Here is a 21,839-nt window from a genome sequence, read left to right on the forward strand (position 1 = left end):
CACATACACCACAATACACCACACACACCACACACACACCACACACCACACACACACACCACACAGACACCACACATACCACACACACACATACACACACCACACATACACACCACACACACATACACACACATCACCCACACACCATATACACACCACACCACACACACACCACACACACACACACACACCACACACACTCTGCCGCTCACTGTGCCCCCGTGTCTGCGCTCTGTGCGCTATAACCCAGTTCGCGAGCTTCAGGCAAGGGGCTGGATGTTGAGAATACTCAGGCAGAGACAGACCAACACACAGACATTTTAACAGTGATACCAAAGCCCCCCCCTTATTAGCACCATGGAGACTTAAATACCCTGCAGCCAATGGCCAACAGGTGATAATCCCATCCTCTGATCCTCTAAACTAGGCACAGCTTCTAGTAACTTTAATTAGAAGGTTCTAGGAGGGAAGAGCAGCTGAAGGCCAGGACTCATTAATCCCAACAACACTCCACACACACCACACACACACCACACACACCACACACACCACACACACACTACACACACACACCACACATACTTCACACACACCAACACACCACACACATACTCCACACACACCACACATACACCACACACCACACACACACCACACACACACCACACATACACACCACAGACCCACGTACACACACACGACACACATACTCCACACACAGGCTAGCTGGGAGTCAGCAAGAAAGAAATGGGATCGTGATCTTGGCAGGGACAATAGAATGAAGGCTAGGTGCTGGGAGTGGAAGATAAGTTGGTAAAGAATTGATATATAATTGAAAAGATACAAAACGCGAGAGAATTAAAAATGAGACGATATAGTCGCTTAATTTGGGTTATCGCACAGATAGCGATGCATCTTAAAAATTAGTTTGGGGAAGGGAGGTGAGGCCACAAGATGTTTGATATGGTCTGTGCTGTTGGCAGCTAACACGAAGAACATTGTCTATATATTTAATGTCCGTCTCTTCTCCAAGACCACGTTCCCAGTGTGCATTGATCTTTGCATTTCCAGTGCTTAATGTCCACCCCAATGAGTAAGTAAAGGGCCCCGTGTTGCATCTAATTGATGCTGAAAATACGAACACTGCCTTAACCAGTGCCTATCCATGGACCAGCAGGTCACGTGCCACATCACTGCAAATGTAGTCCAGACACCACAAGATCAATGTGCACTTGACTTCCCGAAGGCATCCGTTTCTGAGGGCGGAGGAACTGGTTTTGAAAAGTAGTGTTGAGAACAAATGGGAAGAGAGAAGGCTCAGCTTCTAACCAAAGCGGGCTAGAAGAACAATGAGAACTGGGGAAAGAACAGGAAGGAAGCTGAGAATGCTGCTATGAACATAGTTGAGCACATGTCCTTGTGGTACCATTGAGCATACTTTGGATAGATACCCAAAAGTGGTATTGCTGGGTCTTGAGGAAGGTTGTTTCCTAATTTTCTGAGAAAACGCCATACTGAAATCCAAAGCATCTGTACCAGTTTGCATTTCGAGCAGCAATGCAGGAGGGGTTCCTTTAACCCACATCCTCTACAGCATAAGTTGTCATCAGTGTTTTTGATCTTGGCCATTCTGACAGGAGTAAAATGGAATCTCAGAGTTGTTTAGATTTGCATTTCTCTGATGGCTAACGATAATGAACATTTCTTAAGTGTCTTTCATTTTAGATTCCTCTGTTGAGAGTTCTCTATTTAGGTCTGTATCCCATTTTTTATTGGATTATTTGCTCTTCTGATGACCAGTTTCTTGAGTTCTTTGTATATTTTGGAGATCAGCCCTCCATCCATCCGATGTAGGGTTGGTGAAGATCCTTTCCCATTCTGTAGGCTGCCGTTTTATCTTGTTGACCGTATCCTTTGCTTTACAGAAACTTCTCATTTTCAGGTGGTCCCATTTGTTAATTGTTTTTCTCAGTGTCTGTGCAACTGGGGTTATATTGAGGAAGTGGTTTCCTGTGCCAATGCATTGAAGTGTACTTCCCACTTTCTCTTCTATGAGGTTCAGTGTGATTGGTTTTATGTTGAGGTCTTTGATCCATTTGGACTTGAGTTTTGTGCATGGCAACAGATAAGGATCTATTTCCATTCTTCTACATGTTCATATCCATTATGCAAGCACCATTCATTGAATTGCTTTCATTTTGTATTTTTTGCTTATTTATCAAAATCAGGTGTTTGTAGGTATGTGGATTTATATCCAGGTCTTTAATTGAGTTCCATTGATCCTCCTGTCTGTTCTTTTGCCAATACCAGGCTGTTTTCAGTATTGTAGCTCTGTAGTAAAGTTTGAAGTCAGGAATTGTGATGCCTCCCCAAGTTCTTTTATTGTACAGGATTGTTTTGGTTATCCTGGCATATTTTCTTTTCCATATGAAGTTGAGTACTGTTCTTTTGAGGTCTGTGAAGAATTTTTCTGGGATTTTGATGGGCATTGCATTGAATCTGTAGATTTGCTTTTGGTAAGATTGGCATTTTTACTATGTTAATTCTACCACCCAAGAGCATGGGCGATCTTTCCATTTTCTGGTGTCTTCAGTTTCTTTCTTCAAAGATTTAAAGTTCTTGTCATACAGGTCTTCCATTTGTTTGGCTAGAGTTACTCCAAGATATATTGTGTTATCTGTGGCTACTGTGAAGGGTGATGTTTCTCTGATTTCCTCCTCAGTCCATTTATTATCTCTGTAAAGGAGGGCTACTGATTTTTTCATGTTAATGTTGTATTCTGCTACATTACTGAAGGTTTTTTTTATGAGTTATAGAGGTTCCTTGGTAGAATTTGTGGGGTCCCTTAGGTAAACTATCATATCATCAGCAAACAATGAGAGTCTGATTTTTTCTTTGCCTATTTGCATCCCCTTGATCTCCTTTTGTTGTCTTATTGCTCTAACTAGAATCTCAAGAACTGTATTGAATAGATATGGAGAGAGTGGACAACCTTGCCTTGTTCCTGACTTCAGTGGGATCGCTGGGAGTTTCTCTCCATTTAGTTTGATGTTGGCTGTTGGCTTGCTGTATACTGCCTTTATAGTGTTTAGGTATGTTCTTGTATCCCCGCTCTCTCCAAGACCTCTATCCTAAAGGGATGTTGTATTTTGTAGAAGGCTTTTTCAGAATCTAATGAGATGATCATGTGGTTTTATTTTTTAGTTTGTTTATATGGTGGTTACATGGACAGATTTTCATATGTTGAACCATTCCTGCATCTCTGGGATAAAGCCGACTTGATCATGGTGGATGGTTTTTCTGATGTGTTCTTGGGTTCAGTTTGCCAGTATTTTTATTGAGTGTTTTGACATGAATGTTCATAAGGGAGATTGGTCTGTAATTTTCTTTCTTAGTAATGCCTTTTGTGTGGTTTGGGTATTAGGGTAATTATAGCCTCATAAAAAGAGTTTGGCAATGTTTCTTCTATTTGCATTGTGTGGAACAATTTGAGGAGTATTGGTATTAGTTCTTCTTTGAAAATCTTGTAGAATTCTGTGCTGAAACCATCTGGCCCTGGGCTTTTTTTTGGTTGAGAGATTTTTGATGACTGTTTCTATTTCTTTAGCAGTTATGGGTTTATTTAATTTGCTAATCTGGTCTTGATTTAATTTTAGTAAGTGATATTTATCCAGAAAATTGTCCATTTCCTTTAAGTTTTCCAATTTTCTGGAATACAGGTTTTTGAAATATGACCTAATGATTGTCTAGATTTCCTCCAGGTCTGTTGTTATGTCCCCTTTTTATTTATGATTTTGTTAATTTGGATATTCTTTCTCTGCCTTTTGGTTAGTTTCAATAAAGGTTTGTCTATTTTGTTGATTTTCTCAAAGAACCAACTCTTTGTCTCATTGATTCTTTGTTTGTTTTCTTTGTTTCTATTTTGTTGATTTCAGCTCTCAATTTGATTATTTCCTACCATCTAGACCTCCTGGGTGAGTTTACTTCTTTTTGTTCTAGAGATTTCAGGTGTTCTATTAACTCACTAGTGTGAGATTTTTCCAGCTTCTTTGTGTAGGCATTTAGTGCTATGAATTTTCCTCTTAACACTGCTTTCATTGTGTCTCATAAATCTGGGTATGCTGTGTGGTCATTTTCTTTAAATTTTAGGAAATCTTTGATTTCTTCCTTTATTTCTTCTTTGACCCATTGATGATTTAGGTGAGCACTGTTTAATTTTCATGTATTTATGGGCTCTCTGAAATTAGTTTTGCTGCTGAATTTTAATTTTAAGCCATGGTGATCTGATAAGATACATGAGGTTATTCACATTTTTGTATCTGTTGAGGTTTGAATGTGGTCAATTTTTGAGATAGTTCCATGAGGTACTGAGAAGAAAGTCTATTCTTTTATGTTTGGATGGAATATTCTATATATGTTTGTTAAGGTCATTTGAATCATGACATCTGTTAGTTCTCTTATTTCTCTGTTAATTTTCTGTCTGATACACTTGTCCAATGGTGAGAGTGGGGTGTCAAAGTCTCCCACTATTAGTGTGTGGGTTTAATGTGTGATTTAAGCTATAGTAGTGTTTCTTTTACAAATGAGTGTGACCTTGTATTTGGGGTATTGATGTTAAATATTGAGATTCCCTCTTAATGGATTTTTCCTGTGACTAATATGAAAGGTCTATTTTGATTTGGTTTGAAGTCTATTTTGTTAGATATTAGGATAGCCACACCAACTTGTTTCTTAGGACCATTTGATTGGAAAATTTTTTCTATAACCCTTTACTCTGAGGCGATGTCTGTCTTTGAGGTTGAGGTGTGTTTCTTGTATGTAGCAGAAGGATGGGTTCTGTTTTTGTATCCAATCTGTTCACCTGTGTCTTTTTATAGGTGATTTGAGTTTATTTATATTAAGGGATACTAATGACCAGCGATTACTATCTCCTGTTAATTTAGTTTTCGTTGTTGGTGACATTAATTTGTGTCTTTTTCTCTTCTTTGGGATTTGCTGATGTGAGATCATCAATTGTCTGCGTTTTTGTTGATAGAGCCAACTTCCTTGTGTTGGAGTTTTCTTTCTAGTACTTTGTGTAGGGCTGGGTTTGTGGCTAGGTATTGGTTAAATCTGGTATTGTCATGGAATATCTTGTTTTGTTCTTTGACCATATTGTGATGGAAAGTTTTGCTGGGTATTGTAGTCTGGNTGCTGTGAGATCATCTATTGTCTGTGTGTTTGTGGATGTTGCTAACTTCCTTGGGTTGAAGTTTCCCTTCTAGTACTTTGTGTAGGGCTGGGCTTGTGGTTAAGTATTGGTTAAATCTGGTTCTGTCATGGAATATCTTGTTTTGTACTTCTATGGTGATTGAAAGTTTTGTTGGTATCGTAGTCTGGGTCTCTTAATGTCTCATAATGCTTGACCAGGACCTTCTGGCTTTCGTTGTTTCCAATGAGAAGTCAGGTGTATTTCTGGTAGGCCTGCCTTTCTATATTACTTGACCTTTTTCCTTTGCTGCTCTTAATATTTTCTCTTTATTCTGTATTTTTAGTGTTTTGATTATTATGTGGTGAGGGAACTTTTTTTTTTAATCCAGTCTCTTTGGTGTTCTGTAAGCTTCCTTCTTGCATCTTCATAGGCATGTCTTTCTTTAGGTTGGGAAAATTTTCTTCTATGATTTTGTTGAATATATTTTCTGTGCTTTTGAGTTGGACTTCTCCTTCTATCCCTATTATTCTTAAACACCACAGCCTTCGGATATGTTCCCGGAAGTGGGATTGCTGTGTCAAAGGCATGAAAAATGTTGAGCCTTCTGATAGGAATTGCCGGGTTGTCCTCTGGTAATGTGCCGGTTCACATCCCCACCACGGTGTGTGAAAGCTTATTTCATCACCCGCATGGAGTGAGTGGGACAGAGGGTTTTCATTTTTGCAGGCTTGATAAATGAAAAATGGCGTATCTGGTTTATTTCGACAGAGGCAATAGTTTGGTGTAGTTGGTTTTTTTGTGGGGGGCATTCTGTCCCATCTGTCTTCCTCTTAAACTGTGTGGGTCGAGTGGTCTCCTTCAGTTAATACTTGGTGATAAAAAAAAAATTCACTTGCTAAATGAGCTTGTTAAAATGTAGATTTCTGGCTCTGCTTGTACTTCCGATTGTGCAGGTAGAGGTGGGTTTAGAAATGAGGGTAGGTGAGGGACGGTGATTCAGGGACAAAGCTGTGTGTCCTGGGCAAGAAGATCACAATTACAACAAGCGATGGAAGATACACGAATCGCATAATTTGTGTTCCTAAAATGCACTCTGTAGTGGGAATGAATGTAGTCGGAGGCTGCTTGTTGGTCCCTGGCTGCTCAGAGCCCTGAAATAATCACACACAAACCATATTAATTAAATCACTGCTTGGCCCATTAGCTCTAGCTTCTTATTGGCTAACTCTTATATTAATTTAACCCATTTCTATTATTCTGTGTATTGCCATTTGGCTGTGGCTTACCACCAAAGTTTCAACAAGCGGCTCCATGGCTTCTCCTGATTCCACCCTTCTTTCTCCCAGCAAGCCTACCTAAGTTCTGCCCTATCAACAGGCCAAGGCAGTTTCTTTATTCATTAACCAATAAAAGCAGCACATGGACAGAAGGACCTCCCACACCAGCACTCCTGTTCATCTGTGCCATATCCCTTCCTGGGACATAGTTTCCCCCACTCCACCATGCACCGTGTTCCATGTTGCCTGCTCCGTGTGCTATTAAAATCTGCATTGCTTTCTCTCTCTTCTGCTTTCTTGCAACCCTTAGTATTCGAGCACATCCTGACACTTGATTACTGCAGCTACCACTTTAGATAGGTAAGAATCAGCTGATAATAGTAATAGTCTAATGAGGGCACCTGAAGTATTGTTTTAGAGCGAGGGGCTAGCCTAGAACAGGACCATTGAATAAATCACACTCGCGAAAGCGCTTAATGCGAGGCAACGCCACTCTGTAGAAGGCGGAATCTGAAGTCAGGATGGCCTTAGAGAATTTGGGGGGTCCTGAAATGACACCCGCTGGCTTTCTTTCGTCAAGGGCTGTGCTATAACTCGGTGGGCAGAGCGGCTGTGCAGCAGGAAGATCAGCCGAGGGGGGGCCCACGTAGAAAATGGAAGACTCCCATAGACAGGTGCTCAGAGGTCAGAGATCTGTGAGAACACCAGCCCATTCAGCTTTCGCCAGCTTCGATGGATGCAGCGAACAAAGGGACGTTGTTATTTTTCCATTGTTGCACTGAAAAAATGATCCCTTCCCCGTTTAATCACACACAGTAGATCTAACGTATTTTGTTCCTGTTCTCCCTGGCGCTCTGTAAACCAGCCTGGCGTCGAATTCTCAACAATCCTCCAGACTCAGCCTCCTGAGTGCTGGGATTACGGGGGTGAGCCACTATGCCTGGCTCACACATTTTATTACTCTTTTTCCTTCAGTTCTCAGGTCCACGCACAGGCCAGAGTACACATGGTCTCCATATTTCTAATGAAAGCATAGTATAATGAATTCATGACCTTTCTCAAAATATCCCATGTCACGAGAATCGATTTTTCGTAGGGATTGTGGTTTTTCCAACAGCTCATCGGCGTTCTCAACTTTGTCCCGCGATTCCAAATGGATGCTGTAGCAGTCCTGTCCAACTGAGATGGCCTTGTCTGAACTGTTAGGTAGCCACGTAGGATTAGTCAACAAAGAGCAAAGCATTTAAAGTCAGAATACCAAGGCTATGAAGATGGCTTACTGCTGGAATGTTTATCCAGTGTGCAGAAAGCCCTGTGATCAATTCTCAATGCAACAAAAACAAAATGATATCATCAGAGCACAATTTGAACCCCCTCCAACTGATATGTGTTGAATGTGATCTCTGTATAACATATATCCAAAACCACATAATTTATCAAGGACTACTTCCTTCTCTGTAAATGGTTGGAAGTTAGGTTCTGAGTTTCGAGGTCATAAAAGAGCCTGGACCAAGAACCAGCCTCACATGGGGACTCGCACTGCAAGCAGGGAGCCAGCGGTGGGAGTTGGCGTTCTGTCCAGTTGCGCACAGATGAGTAAACAACCAAATGAGACACATAGAAAGGGCCTGAAATCCGGTAAGGTAGCATGAAGACCAGAGAATCTGTATTCCTAGGACCACAGCATCACTGACAGTTTACATCCTGCACCAATGACCAGGCAGAGAAACAGAAAATCGGGAAAACCAGTCCATACCCTGCCCCCAAAGCTGCATCTTGGTGTGTGCCCGTTTCCCTGGTCTGGCAGTGAGACCAGCAGTCGTGTGGGCTCTCTGTATTCATTCTTCTAGCGAGTCCCAGTCTTTCCCTGGGTGCACGGGCAGGGGCTGTCAGTGCATCTGTCTGGCATAAGGGCGAGGCATGGCTGCCAGCTGCAAGGGCACTACTTAGAAGGGACAGCCTCGGGCAGAACGCCAGCAACTCTAGACTCTATTGAAGTGAGGAATGAAATCACAGATCGGGAGCCCGATCCCCTAGAGGCCTTCATCTGTGCAGAGGAGAAATGGCCCTGCCGGCATGGGAGCTGCGAGAATGGGCTGCTCTGTTTGCTACTGTGTGACTTCGTTGCCCGTGGCTAGACTCAGGGTTGGATGTTTCAGGGCTCTTTAGCTTCTTATCCAGACTTAAAAACAAGGGCTCACACAGACTTTTAGAAAAGAGGAGATAACTCTTCAGAGCACAGAAGTAATACAGATCGAAGGTCACGCTGCCAGAAAGGACAGCCGTCCTCAGGATGAGAGTGTTTAAGGACTCCAATTCGGCACGTCTTTTATGGAGCTCTAGAGGGGGAGAAGTTTGATTCCCAAGGGGTATAGCATGAGTATTGGGATTGACGTATGACCGACCAACAAGCTGTTTTTCTATTGGACATGTCCCTACCCATAGTGTACTTGATTTAATCATATGTGTGCCCAATTATGCATTGGTACTAGGTCATACATATGGGATTTACCCTAAAAACATAATTTCACCTTACTGTACACACACCCAAAACCCGTCCAGGCTCAATTGAGCCCTACCATTCTTTGTACTCTGGCGCGTCGGGAATGCGCTTGAGTAGAGACTGTCTACCATTGCCCAGAGAGGACACGAAACCTGATGTCGGCGGGGCGTGCAGGAGATTCTGAGGTTGCCAGGTACCTCGTTTGGAGAGGATCGTGCCTGTAGAGTAGGTACAGGTGATGGATGGAATTAGGCTGCTGAGTGCATCATCACAGGAGCGTTTGCCGAAGAGGGTGCAGGCGTACGCGACTATTTTAGGCTTGCCTGCCTCTCAACGAAAGAGATGGTTGGGGTGGTGTGTGAATACTTTGAAACATGCTTTATCCTCCTTTCTCTATTATTTGAAAACTTTCTGTTAGCACAAAGGTGAAAGAGAAAGGGGGGCGGCTGGAGAGAGGGCTCTGCAGTTCAAAGCACCAACTGCTCTCCTGGGGACCTGGCTCAATTCGTAGCATCCACATGGCAGCGCACAACCATCTCTGACTGCAGTTATGGGGACCCAGCCCCCTCTTCTGGTCTCCCTGAGAACTGCATGTATGCGGCACCCAGACAATCAATACATCTTTTAAAGAAAGAAAACCGGTGCCCCCTGTTCTTAGTTTGGAGAGAAGTCTGGGGTTCATACTGGCTTCTAAAAATATCTGTCATTTGGATGAATGGATGGAGATGTGGTTCTGTTGTTTTGGGTTTGCTCTTTAGCCTGTAATTTCAGGTCAGGAGATCAAAGTCACCTTCAGGCACACTGCGAATTTCAGACCAGCCTGGGCTTTAAGAAATATCCTCCTCTTGGCCACTCACACCATATTTCAAAACAACAATAACAAAAAAATCATTCTAGCTAATCATAATGGCACAGACAACCCAGCACTGGGGGGGAAGAGGCTGAGTCAGGAGGATCCTGAGTTCAAGGTCAGCCTGTGCTACACAACAAGACCCTTGAAACGCAAACCAAATGCTTCCTACCACGTTGCCTAAAGCCATGGAAAAGGAAATCCTAAAAGACACACGCGGATTAACCCCAACCGCTGCGTCTGCGTCAGAGGCCAGATCAAATCGGTCCCCATCACAATCACCCCCAGTCTCAAGAGCATGAGTCTCCGAGTGTCTGTGCACTTGTGCCTCTAAGTCAGCAGTGTTCCATGCTGGGCAGATCTGTTGTCTATTACTGTGAGTTTCAGAGAGCCAATGGCCGGAATCACATTCCAAGTGGGCTCTGGGGAAACTGAGTTCTAATGGATTGGCCTGGACGTCAAATTATATCAGCTGTAGGATCTCAATGCTTACTACAGTATCTAGTGTGTGACGGGTGTTCCAATGTGTTGGTGGAAATCATATTTTTTTTCTGGCTTGACAAAAATATATATGAGTGAACGTGTGAAGAAGATGTTCATTTTTTTTTTAAATCACAAACAATGGAACAGCATATCGATTCTAAAATCACAACATTGGCAGAGTGGCAACCCGCGAAGAACGTACATCTGGGTCACGATAGTGGGAACAGCCTTACTGCCCCCCACTCAGTCCTGTGTGGCTGCCACACCGAATTAGAGGCACACCCCAGCTTCTGTCTACCTACTCTGCAGGAAGCCCCCAACAGATAGCCAAGGGCCGTCGGGATCCATGCAGCCCTAGGTCTGGGACAAGTGAACTCCTTTGGTAGGCGAGCCCTGGTGACAGGCAGGCAAAAACAATGTCCCGTGCAAGGCAACATTAGGACAGTGTTCTCACCAAGGCTGACTGTGCCCGCGCGCAGGGAGTGGCAAACACAAGCCTTGTAGCTCGGAGTTGTGACTTCCTGTGACGTCTTATAGAGGAGGTGAGAACAACAAGAGAAACTTGGCTGAAATGCTTCTGTCTTGATTATTTCTTGTGCTTTCACTGATATTAATTTGATACATTATCTGCTTATTATAGTGTGTTCATTTTATATACCACTTTATCCCTTTATGATAGTGTGTTCGGGAAACTTACAAAAATAGCATTTTAAATCTGAAGAGAACCTTAGGTATAACCGATGTGAATGTAACAAATTATCAGCAAAACTCACATTGAGGGAAAGAATTCTGGTAATATCTGGTCTTATCCCCGTGGCTTTACTAAGACATTTGCTTTCATTAATAATTCTTGCCTTGACGGCAGCAATTCAGTTGTAAAACCGTAGTGGCCCTGACTGAATTATAACAGCAGCTTCCTGTATCTCACACCTGGGCTCAGACCACAGCTTTCTTCAGAAACCTTGCATAATGACAGCTCTCCACTCCGGGGAGACTCCTGTTTGGGGGTGTTGTGGGGGGGGGTGAGAGCCCGCAAGGGGCAAGAATATGAGACGCGATGCATTTGAAGATGTGTTTGCTACACAAATCACTTTCTCTGTGTTGAACACTCGGGACCCTAGCCTTCTCTTCTGCAAATCCTCTATGAGAAAAGAGAATGCTGAAAGGGAAGAGCCAGTCACCACGGGGGCCGCATTCTGCTGGCTGCCTGGGGTTATTGTGTCTCTACCGTCCCCCAAGCCCTTTGGCTGAAGCGATGATATGAAGTGTTCTGTTTATCTTTAGCTATTATGGTCCTCCTCCACACGGGAATCACACAGCAACACAGCCCCGGCAGCTCCCAGCTGCCTTGGGAGACCTTTCCAGAAACCCAAAGGCTTACTGGAATCTCTTGGACAAATTCAGCCTTGTTAGTTTGCTGATCTAGGCTTGTTCAGCTAGATGGGTCAGCCATGGAAAAGGGGCTCACACAAAGCTTTGCTAACCTTGTGGGAATTTTTGTGACCAGTTATTTAAATGAAATGGTTTTTTTGTCCCATCAATGACAATACTTTCTCTCCGCTTCATCTTTTTTCTTTTCCTCTTTCTTTCTTTCTTTCTTTCTTTCTTTCTTTCTTTCTTTCTTTCTTTCTTTCTTCCTTCCTTCCTTCCTTCCTTCCTTCCTTCCTTTCTTTCTTTCTTTTTTTTTTTTTTAGACAGGGTTTCACTGTAGCTTTGGAGCCTGTCCTGGAACTAGCTCTTGTAGACCAGGCTGGTCTCAAACTCACAGAGATCCGCCTGCCTCTGCCTCCCGAGTGCTAGAATTAAAGGCGTGCGCCACCACTGCCCGGCCCCTTCATCATTTTTAATAGTTTGTCTCGTGTAAATCCTAAACTATGTAATCCCGCTGCACCCCTCAAAGTAAGGGACCGTCGTAACCTGCGTATTAAGCTGGAGGTCAAGTTCATGAAGAGCGGGACAAAGGGTGCCTGCTCGTTTTATGTGGCGTCTTTTCAGCACCCAGAACGGTGTTGAGGATCCTTGATTACAAATGGGTGGGGCAAATGGCGTCAGTGGCCCCTGGCTTTGGTTAGTGTCCGCTGGTCCAGGATTTGAGTACACGGAGAGGGTAATCATACACAAGACAGGAGCAGGTCTTGCAGGTGAACCAGACCGTGTGAAGGCACGGGAGGGGTGGGGCAGCAGGAGACTTGGAAGGCGTGGACCAGAGCGAGTTCTAGGTGCATGAAGGCGGGCGGAGCAACCGTGCGGGATGCGGGCACAGTGGGATGCACAGATGAGTGACTGTTTTCCAAGATTCTCTGTCTTTGACCGACTAGAAGGCTAGATATGGTAGATTTCCCCCCCTTTTGGTTTGGCTTGAAGACAGTACCTGTGCTTCACATAAAAAAGTACCACACGCAAAGGGGTTACACACAAAACATGATGTTTATAAAACTCATAACCATAACGATAAGAACTTCATCTTTATAGATCGATTCCTTACTGCTTCTGAGTTTACCACAACATTGCACACGTATAGATTGTGCTTAGATAATATCTAAGTTAAAACTTACAAGCATAACCCTACAAATTCCTATTATGCACGTAGACGTCTTAAAATAACAGGGATGCTCACTATGTGTTTAGTCCAACAGAGTACTAACTGCTTTTATCACCGCAATCATCAGAAAACCCTGGCAGGTACTCCATACTTCCTCCATTTCAGAAGTGATGGAATCTGGGCCTGGGAAGGTCACAGAACTGCCAAAGGTCACAGAGACAGAGGTAAAAGCATTGAGACAAATCTGTCTTCCCAAATCCAGAGTCTGAGCCTGAAGTGTTACATAGGTAGATTATATCCCCAAATTGCCTCTTTCTTCCCTCTAACACATGGTTTCTGACATTTCAAGATCTTTATTAAAAGCCTATTGTTATGCAACCACTATCACAGTGAGATTACAGTATTTAACCATCCTGAAATTCTTCACGCTGGTAGGGGACCACTTCGCGCGAGCTCCAGACCTGGATAACGGCTGGCTCACGTCTCGGATCCTAAGCATCTCTCTTTCCCGTGCCATATACCTGTAGTCAGTGCCTTGCGCGTCCGGAGTCCTTCTCAGGAGGAAATCGCCTGGGATTTCGGAAAGCGCACTGCCGTTAGAACGTGGCGCGATCGTGGTTCATGGAACCGCCAAATGGTAGACGTGTGTTTCCTACACTTGGAATTAGACATTTAACATGGCTTGCTTTGGCTTTTATATCTTGGTGAGTGTTATTCACCAAACAGGGATCATTAACATAAAACTCTGAGGTCTAGACATAAAACGAATCTCTACGTAAGCTGTCCCGTTTGGCATATTTTAATGTAAGGATGGCCATGAGAAACCATTCCCTCAGCGAAGATAACAAACACAGGCACTTTCCCAGGTACTAATTAGTAAACCACAGCTGTGAGAAACCCAAAGGAGTTGCCAGGGCACCCTGTCAGAGGAACGCGAGAAAACTTCAAATGCGCAGGAACACAGTCCTGGTGAATCAGAACAGGACCACATAAAGCCGCAGTGGGGTTGGTGCCGAAGGGCAGGTATGGGAACCGTCACGGTGAAAACGTCTCTGACGCTCCTGGAATATGAAAACTCCGACCTGGCTTAAACACTGAAGAAGGATGGTTAGCGCGGAGGAAACTCTCCCGACACTGTAACAGAAGGACATTCGGGGGTTCTGAAACCTAGCTGGAGTTTCGCTCAGCCCTCTTAGAAGGTATATGACCTCTCAGAACAATTCATTTCGTGAGCCCTCGGTTCTCTTGTCTAGGAACAGGTGAATCATAGTACCTATGCTGCCGAGGGATGTGACCAGAGTAGGGGAGATGACAGCAAGGGTTCTGAGGTGCTGGCCAAGTGAAAGCCTGAAGGAAGGGGTTGGAAAACGTGGTTTAACACCCCCTTCTCCCGCTCTGGAAGTTTCCAAGAAGAACCGAATTTCTCAAGTCTTTGGTGTGCCTATGTGTGTGAGCGCGTGGGACATGCCACATAAGTGTAGGTCACAGGTCACAGGACACCATCAAGGGCCAGCCCTTGCCTTCCTCCTTGCTTGAGACAAGGTCACACACAGGCTAGGTGGCCCTCAAACTCCCAGGGATTATCCTTCACCTCCTATCTTACTAACCAGGAGAGCTCGGGATTCCAGGCACACATACCTTTTTGAAGTGATGTAGGTTCTGGGGATTTGAATTCAGGTTCCTGTGCCAGCAGCAGCAAGCACTTCACCTACTGAGCCATCATCTCAGCTACCCTGAAAGAATTCATCAAAGGGCATCTGATTTCCTCTTGGCTTCCTCCCCTCTCTACACAGGCATTGAGTTCGCTTGGCTTCCAGGGGTATTGATCGTGAATGTGCTCACCAGACATCTCAAACCCTTCTTTCCACAGGATGAAACATGGCACACTGTCAAGGCCTGTCGGTGTGTGAATGCTTCTGGTCGTTGGCGAGTGCCTTTGTAGATAGGAAAATAAATAAAGCGAATACCTGGTGATTTTCCAATAGAGGCCCAGTGGTTTCTGGTTTGCCAGATGGAAAGAGAAGTCACACAAACGCTTGTTTTTCAGATATTTGGTACACATGGAAAATTTAATTGAGTAAATCTTTTTTTGTTTTTGTTTTTTTGTGAATCTTTATCAAAACGGAGTGGCTTGTTCTCAGTGTTTTAGAAATTTAGAGGGGGCGGGTTCCATGAGTGAACAGCGCTTGCTTTGGCTGTGACCTTTCGACTTGGTCGCTTCTGTCAGGCCTGACCACAGAGCCGAGGTCTCAGGCAAAGCGCCCGCTTTCTCTTTTTAGCTTATTCACTGCCTGATTTGCTGATGCTAACCAAAAAGATTTCCTTTTCTAAAGAGGAAGACTCACCCGCCTTTAACAGTGTGGAACTCGCACGCACGAAGTGGCGAGCGAGGCCAGCAGTATTTGCCTGTCTCTTCCCTCCTTCCTCCGAGGCCCCTCCTGGACAATTGTATTTGATGTTCTTATCCCAGGATATCTAATGCCAGTTTCTGAATCTGTTTCTCCAAATGGGTGTGTGTGTGTGTGTGTGTGTGGTATGTGTGCATGTGTGCGCGTGTGTGCATGCGTGTGTATGGTGTGTGTGCATGCGTGTGTTTGTGTGTGTATGCGTGTGCGTGCATGTATATGCATGTGTGTTTGCACATGTGCGAGTGTGTGGTGTGTGTGCACGCGTGTGTGTGCATGCGTGTGTGTGCGTGCGTTCGTGTGTGCATGCGTGCGTGTATGTGTGTTTGCACATGTGTGCGTACATGTGTGTGGTGTGTTCATGTGTGTGCATGTGTGTGGTGTGTGCATGCGTGTGTGTGCATGTGTATGTGTGTTTGCATGTGTGTGAGTGTGTGTGTGTATTCAAGATGACCTTCCTCGATAGAAGGCAGTTCCGTCCCTGTTCTTCATGGTGATGGTGGTCTAGTCTAAGTTGTTTCTGCTGCTTTAATGACGGATAACATCCCTGTTTCATCTCTGATGAACTTCATGGATGCCTATACGTCTTTGAAGATCATGGAAGTGGCTGTTTTTTATCAAACGTGAATAGTAACCATGAGAATTGTTCTGGAGGGTAGTAATCAGGAGAATTGTTCTGAAGGGTAGCTCTAGCTTAGTTGATGGGGTGCTGGCCTAGCATGCTCGAAGGCCTGGAATCATACTCAACACCGAACAGACTGGGTGTGGTGGTGCACACCTGTAATCCCAGCATCCCAGAGGTGGAGGCTGGAGCATCAGAAGTTCAAGGTCATCCTCAGACACGCAGGGAATTGAAGGCTGGCATAGACTATTGAGACTCCATCTTTTTTTTTTTTTTAAATGTGTTCTATAGATTCTTGGAGCGCTTTTATCCTGCAGAAATTTGGGGACCTTCCATATAATAATATTCGCTCTAGAACTATGTAGATCCTTCCTTGAGATTCTCTTTATATCGGAAAGTGATGATGACAGTTAGTTTGAAAGCAAAGGAATTCGATTCTTAATATCTTCCCTTTGCCAGGGAAAACTGAAGGCACACAGACCTTTCTAAAACCAAAACAAACTGTGGGAAGAATGTCTGTCGAGCGTAGCGTACGCTGGCCTGTGTGTGTGTACTCCTGGGTCAGCCGCCCCGTCTCGGATTCCTACTCTATTACCCGCGTGTCTTGTAGCAGCTCCTTGTTCTCTGGTCTTCCCTGAAAACTACGGTAGCCGCAGAGCTGTGCCCGCCAGGAGCATCAGGAAGTAACCACGACTAGAGGACATAAATCAGATGAAGAGCTTGACACAGTGCCCACCACTCCCAGGGTCATCCACGCGTCCTTTCATAGGCCGTGCCGCAACTAGAACTCGGCGTGGACGGCCCCTTTCTCGAAGACGATTACTAGGCGGGAAACGAACGAGGGAAGGAGGTTACATTGCTGTCTCGGTAATTAAACAGACTCTACACATCCCTTGAGATCAACACACTCAGGTTTGAACCCTGCCATTAAAACGATTTTCACACCAAAGATTTTGGAAACCACAGATACTAATTTGTAAAGCATTTAGAACGAGTGTCACAAATACATTTTGTTCCACAAACCTCTAGGTTGCTCCTGCCGAGTGGGGAAATGTGTAGAGCATTGGAATTTATTATATGCATCTACTGAGACGGATTTGTTTGGCTGACAACCTGGGTACATTGACAAGCACTCGATACCTCTTCTCCCTGGAACAGGGTTCAGCTTCTCTTGCTTTGCAATGTCCCCCCCCCCCCCCCGGAGGATTCCAGGAATACTCTTTCATGAGAATGGAGTTTCATGTTATCCTCCAGATAAAAGGCTCTGGGTGCTGTCTTGCTATGCTCCTAAAGGAAGTGTGTTTGCTTTCCTGAAACGATCTGTTGGTTCACACACGTTTTTTTTTTCCCAGAAAGCTCCTTAGACTGGACATATTTAATTTCGCTTCTCACAGCATCTACTACATCACAGGATTTAAACAGCACTGGGCACAAGTTTTGTTTCCTGCTCTGTCAAGCTGGAAAAGCTCCCAGACCAAGTAATTTATTTGCAGAAAATAAAGCCCCAGAAACACAGAGAGACCTCGAGAGTACAAGTTCTTTTGTAGCATGTTCTAGCGGGGGGGGGGGGGGGGGGGGGGGGGGGTGATGATTATTTTTGGCTTGAGGCAGACTGGCAGAGAAGCAGGCAAACAAGGAACTGGGAGTCTAACGCCTCTCCAGCTCCTGGCATTTCCACCAAGGCCAGGGCTCCCCGGGCAGAATTCCTCCTTGGCCCCTGCCCCGACCTGCAGCCTTCACAGGAGGCCCCAGGTGACAGCTTTGGCATCTCAGACCATCTACGAGGCCCCGTGCTCTTGCCCACATTTTCCCCCACTCTAGCTGCCTGGGTTACTCGTTTTCCATTTAACAAACATGCTGGCGCTCTGTGGATATAAGTCAGGCAACCTTAGAGTTTAAGGCGGAAATGACCTGGTAGATCCTGGCTCAGCCAGACCCGCCGACGGCATTCATTTATTTACTATTCTGAAGACGCAGGTGAAGATGCTAAGTGAAGACAATGGACAACGAGCGTGCACGTGGAGTGCACATTGTGTGTCTAGATTGTAGAGGGAAACGTCAGGTCGGAAGGAAAGATATCAAAATGCCCTCCGTGCTTCTCTCTGGCATCACAGTGATGACTTAGATTCCATATTTTCTTTCCCTATCTTCCCCATCTTAAACAATAGGTATGAATTTTATGTACACCCTGAAAAAAACAAAGAATTTTTAATGAAATAATCAACTGTACTGTTGATCAACAGCCGAAGTTGGCAGCTGTATACAACTGACCCTTTATTTTAAAAACGATGTATATTTATTATGATGGTTTTATTTATGTGCACACACGTGTGTCTGTGCAGGTGAATGCCACCTGTGTGTGTGTGGGGGGGCCTGCGGAGGCCAGAGAAGGGCATCGGATCCCTTTGGGCCAGAGTTACAGGTGTTGAGAACCACCCAACATAGGTGCTGGCAGCTGTACTGGGGTCTTCTGCAGGAAGTGCTCTGAACGACCGAGCTGTCTCTTTTGACTTCCTCCAGTCCCAAGTCTCCTCTTCTCAGAGAGGGCGTGTGAGTCTGTGCAGTGTGCCAGACTCTCCGTGCTGTGGCGCTTGGTTCGCGCAGGATTTCATTCTGAATTGAGAAGATCTTGGGGAGTGAGGTTTGGGATAGGGGGATGGTGCGATCCGAAATGTATTTAGCATGGCCACTCCAGCTGCCGTGTTGAAGTAACCCTGTGGGGGGAAGCAAGGGCAGAGGCAGGAGCCTAGCTCTCAGATAGTGGGAAGGAGAGGCTGGTGAGTTTGCTTGTGGAAAAAAGGCGTGGAGGAGGGGTGAATTCTGGCTAGTCATCCATCACAGAATTGGATGCTAAAACTGGTTTCCCACATCCCGGCATTTATTTTAGGGACATTTGTTTATGTGTATTATTTTATAGTTGATGAGGGGAAGCTGTGATGGATCTAAAGAGCACTGGGTCTAGGAGGGCTTCTCTCTAAAAATCAATGCCAAACTTGATGCTCCCTGGCCTTCTGAAACACCTACCTGACCCTTGTCCCTCAGGTGATTCTGTCTCTAGGAGCCAGGATTTTGTATCTGGAAGTAGGAACACCAGGAGAGTCGAGTCTCGGTGTAAGAAGGTCTCAAGCCACCAGCCAGCAGTCATATTTAGCTTGCTTTTCACCAGCTGGCAGGATGACAAAAAAAACCAAGAGTAGTTAATTGTCATCATTATTTCTTTCTCGGGACATTGCTGTGATGATATACACTCTTTGTAGTCATTTGGAAAGGAATATTCCATGTTTTAATGTTTGTTTTATTATATATTATTATTTCACATACATGTGTGCATGACATATGCCTGTGTGTGCAAGCATGTCACGGGGCACATGTGGGGAGGTCAAGGAAAGGCTTTCAGGAGTGGGGCCTCTCCTGCTGTGGGTTCTGAGACCCAAACTCCCGTTCTCGGGCTCGCATAGCAAGGGTTTTTAGAGCCATTCTGCAGGCTGAAGAAGTGGTCCCTACAGTGGTGCATCCTTTAAGATATTCGTTTCCCGCTCCAGAATCTTGTGCTGAAGTTTTCTGGTCCGTTAAATCCCAAGTCTGAAAAACAAAGCTCACTTTCATAGCTGGTGCAAGGGGCTTCAGAGAGAGGCTGTTATCTGTGAGCTCCTGGGCAGTCAGAGCTGCACAGTGAGTTCTGGGCCAGCCAGGGCAATGCAAATGAACAAACCAAAGTCTTTCATAAATACCCACTGGGAACTTCTTTTTCTCTTTTCTCATTTTCTCTTTGGTATAAATGAACAAAGATGCCAAGTGTCTACAATACAATCTTATCTTCTCCCAGAAAGTGTTAGACTTGATACATGAGGAAAGTTCTATTCATTGCTGGTTCCTGTACAAGTGGGCCTTGTTCTGTCCCATTAGAAGAATGGGTTTTTCATCTTATATACAAGTATTATATATTAACTACAGGAAAGTTGGAAAATAAAGACACGTGGAAGGATGGTGATATCAGCCACCCTAGTCTTACGGTGGTGAACTTCAACCCCATCAGGCTCCCATGCATTTCTTCTGTTTGGGAAATTTAGTTGCAAACAGAAAGATGCATTTTTTTTTTCCACACAGAGTTGTGTTCTGTGGTTATTTGAGTGGTATTTTACATGACAGCGTTATAAAAAAAGGCTCCGATACCTAGGACACTTCACTACTTACTGCTCCTGGTCTCAAACTGCCGTTGATCACCAGAGATGGGTGAATGGCTTGCACACAGTGCTGTACTGTCTTACAGAGCCCAGGGGAAACCATCCCTCTGCACGGCTTCCTTCAAGCTAAACAGAGAGTAACAATGAGTGCTCGATGAGATTTGTCTTCAAGTTAAGAGTGGAGATGAGCAGGGGAGATAAATGAAGGAAAATGGGCCCCTGGATGGTTTTTTTATTTAGTTTACTTTTATTTTTAAGAAGTTTAAATGCCTTTAACTGAAATAGGATTATGTCACTTTCTTTCCACCCTCCCAGAAACCCTCCCTCACACCCCTCCCTCAAGCCGATAGCTTTTTTTTGTCTTTGAATATTAACGTTGCCCACACAGAGACATAAGAATGCATGTGTTTGCACAAATATATATGAAGACCACCTGCAAGGCCGATGCTTGTTGTCTGAACGTGTGTGGCGGAACCATGACCCCCACTCTATCAGCGCAACAGCCCACAGTGGGCACTGAGAGGGACGTTATCCCCCAAGGGTGCTAATGGAGACAGGGCTGTGTGCAAAAGTGCTTCCAGTAAGCCGAGGAGTCAGTGCTGTTAGCACAGTAGTCCACCTCCACAAACATCTGGAGAAGACGCGCAAAGGCAGCAGAGATCAGGTAGCAAAGCAACACACAAGCAAAAGAAACGATAAAAGGGAGGAGCCGAAGGCGGCGCACAAAAGTGGCGGTGGAAGCTGATGGCGTCCTCCTGCTATTAATATGGTTTTCATTTGGAACCAACATAAAACTTAACCCTGATCCTCTTAAGTCCAAAGTAAAACGCGGAGTGTATAATGATCCAAAGCAAAGTATTGTTATTTTGTAACACAGAATGAAAACGAGAACAGAAATCTGACATTGATTTGGTACTAAGGACATGTAATGTTTAATTTACGCTTCTGAGACCTAGGAAGCCATTTCAAAGCGTCAAATTTAAACCCCAAAGTAATAATCTGGAAAAATATTGTAATGTTAGGAGAGACCATTTCAAATGAACCTTTATGGATCAAGTTTACAGAGTTTGTGGCATATTAAGTAACATTAGATTGCATAGGAAGTAGAAATTATAAATAAAATCAATGTCTGGAGTATTTTCATGAATCTTGTTCAGTTTTCTAACAAGGTAAAAATATAAGTGAGCAAGATCTAAATGTTATAATTTAGCAAGTTTGGGTTAATAAAAAACACTTTGATGGTGAAAATACAAAAATCTAAATGAAAAAAAATATTTATAAAAAATCAGACCAGGGCTAAAATCACCATTCAATCATTATTAAAATTATATTTTTGAAGAATTTTAATGTCTTAAAGTATAAGTGAAATCGCAGATTAACAGTGATGCATAGTATGCTTTGAAATGTACTTTTAATGTATGCCTCTAGACTACACACATGGAGAAAATATTCAGGAATATATCAAAATATTAAGATCAGTTATGCAGGAATTCAGATGATTTTTATTTTCTTGGGGATTTTCCTGAATCTTAGTGATTTTGCATTTAAAAAAGTTTCCACAAAGGATATTTTTACTTGTGCAATCAAAAAACACATGTGTAATGACCTTAATTTGATGATTGATTGCGATCATGCCAACATCCCACTTGATTCTCACCGCTCAAGAGAGAAAGCGGGGCTTGCACTTCACACGGGAGGAATGAAGGCATAGGGAGGGGGTGGCCTTTCTCTAAATGTCATTGTTAACGAAGGCACAAAAGCATCTAAGGCCCTAGATTTAAC

At 44.2% G+C, this 21,839-nt stretch overlaps 1 protein-coding gene and 1 long non-coding RNA gene across 3 annotated transcripts in view; one reads left to right on the forward strand and one right to left on the reverse strand.

Annotated features, from left to right (window-relative positions):
- Positions 1-21,839, forward strand: part of Stat4 (signal transducer and activator of transcription 4) — a 78,705-nt gene that overhangs the window by 10,751 nt on the left and 46,115 nt on the right. The window lies entirely within an intron of this gene.
- LOC126511881 (uncharacterized) lies at positions 18,255-20,971 on the reverse strand. Its single transcript, XR_007594803.1, has 3 exons — positions 20,491-20,971; positions 20,068-20,183; positions 18,255-19,039 (listed from the first exon to the last, which is right to left on the reverse strand). It is a non-coding gene; the product is annotated as an uncharacterized lncRNA (long non-coding RNA).

This window comes from Alexandromys fortis, unplaced genomic scaffold (assembly GCF_014885135.2).
Source record: "Alexandromys fortis isolate MF-2015 unplaced genomic scaffold, M_Fortis_MF-2015_v1.1 scaffold_65, whole genome shotgun sequence".
NCBI lineage: Eukaryota > Metazoa > Chordata > Mammalia > Rodentia > Cricetidae > Alexandromys > Alexandromys fortis.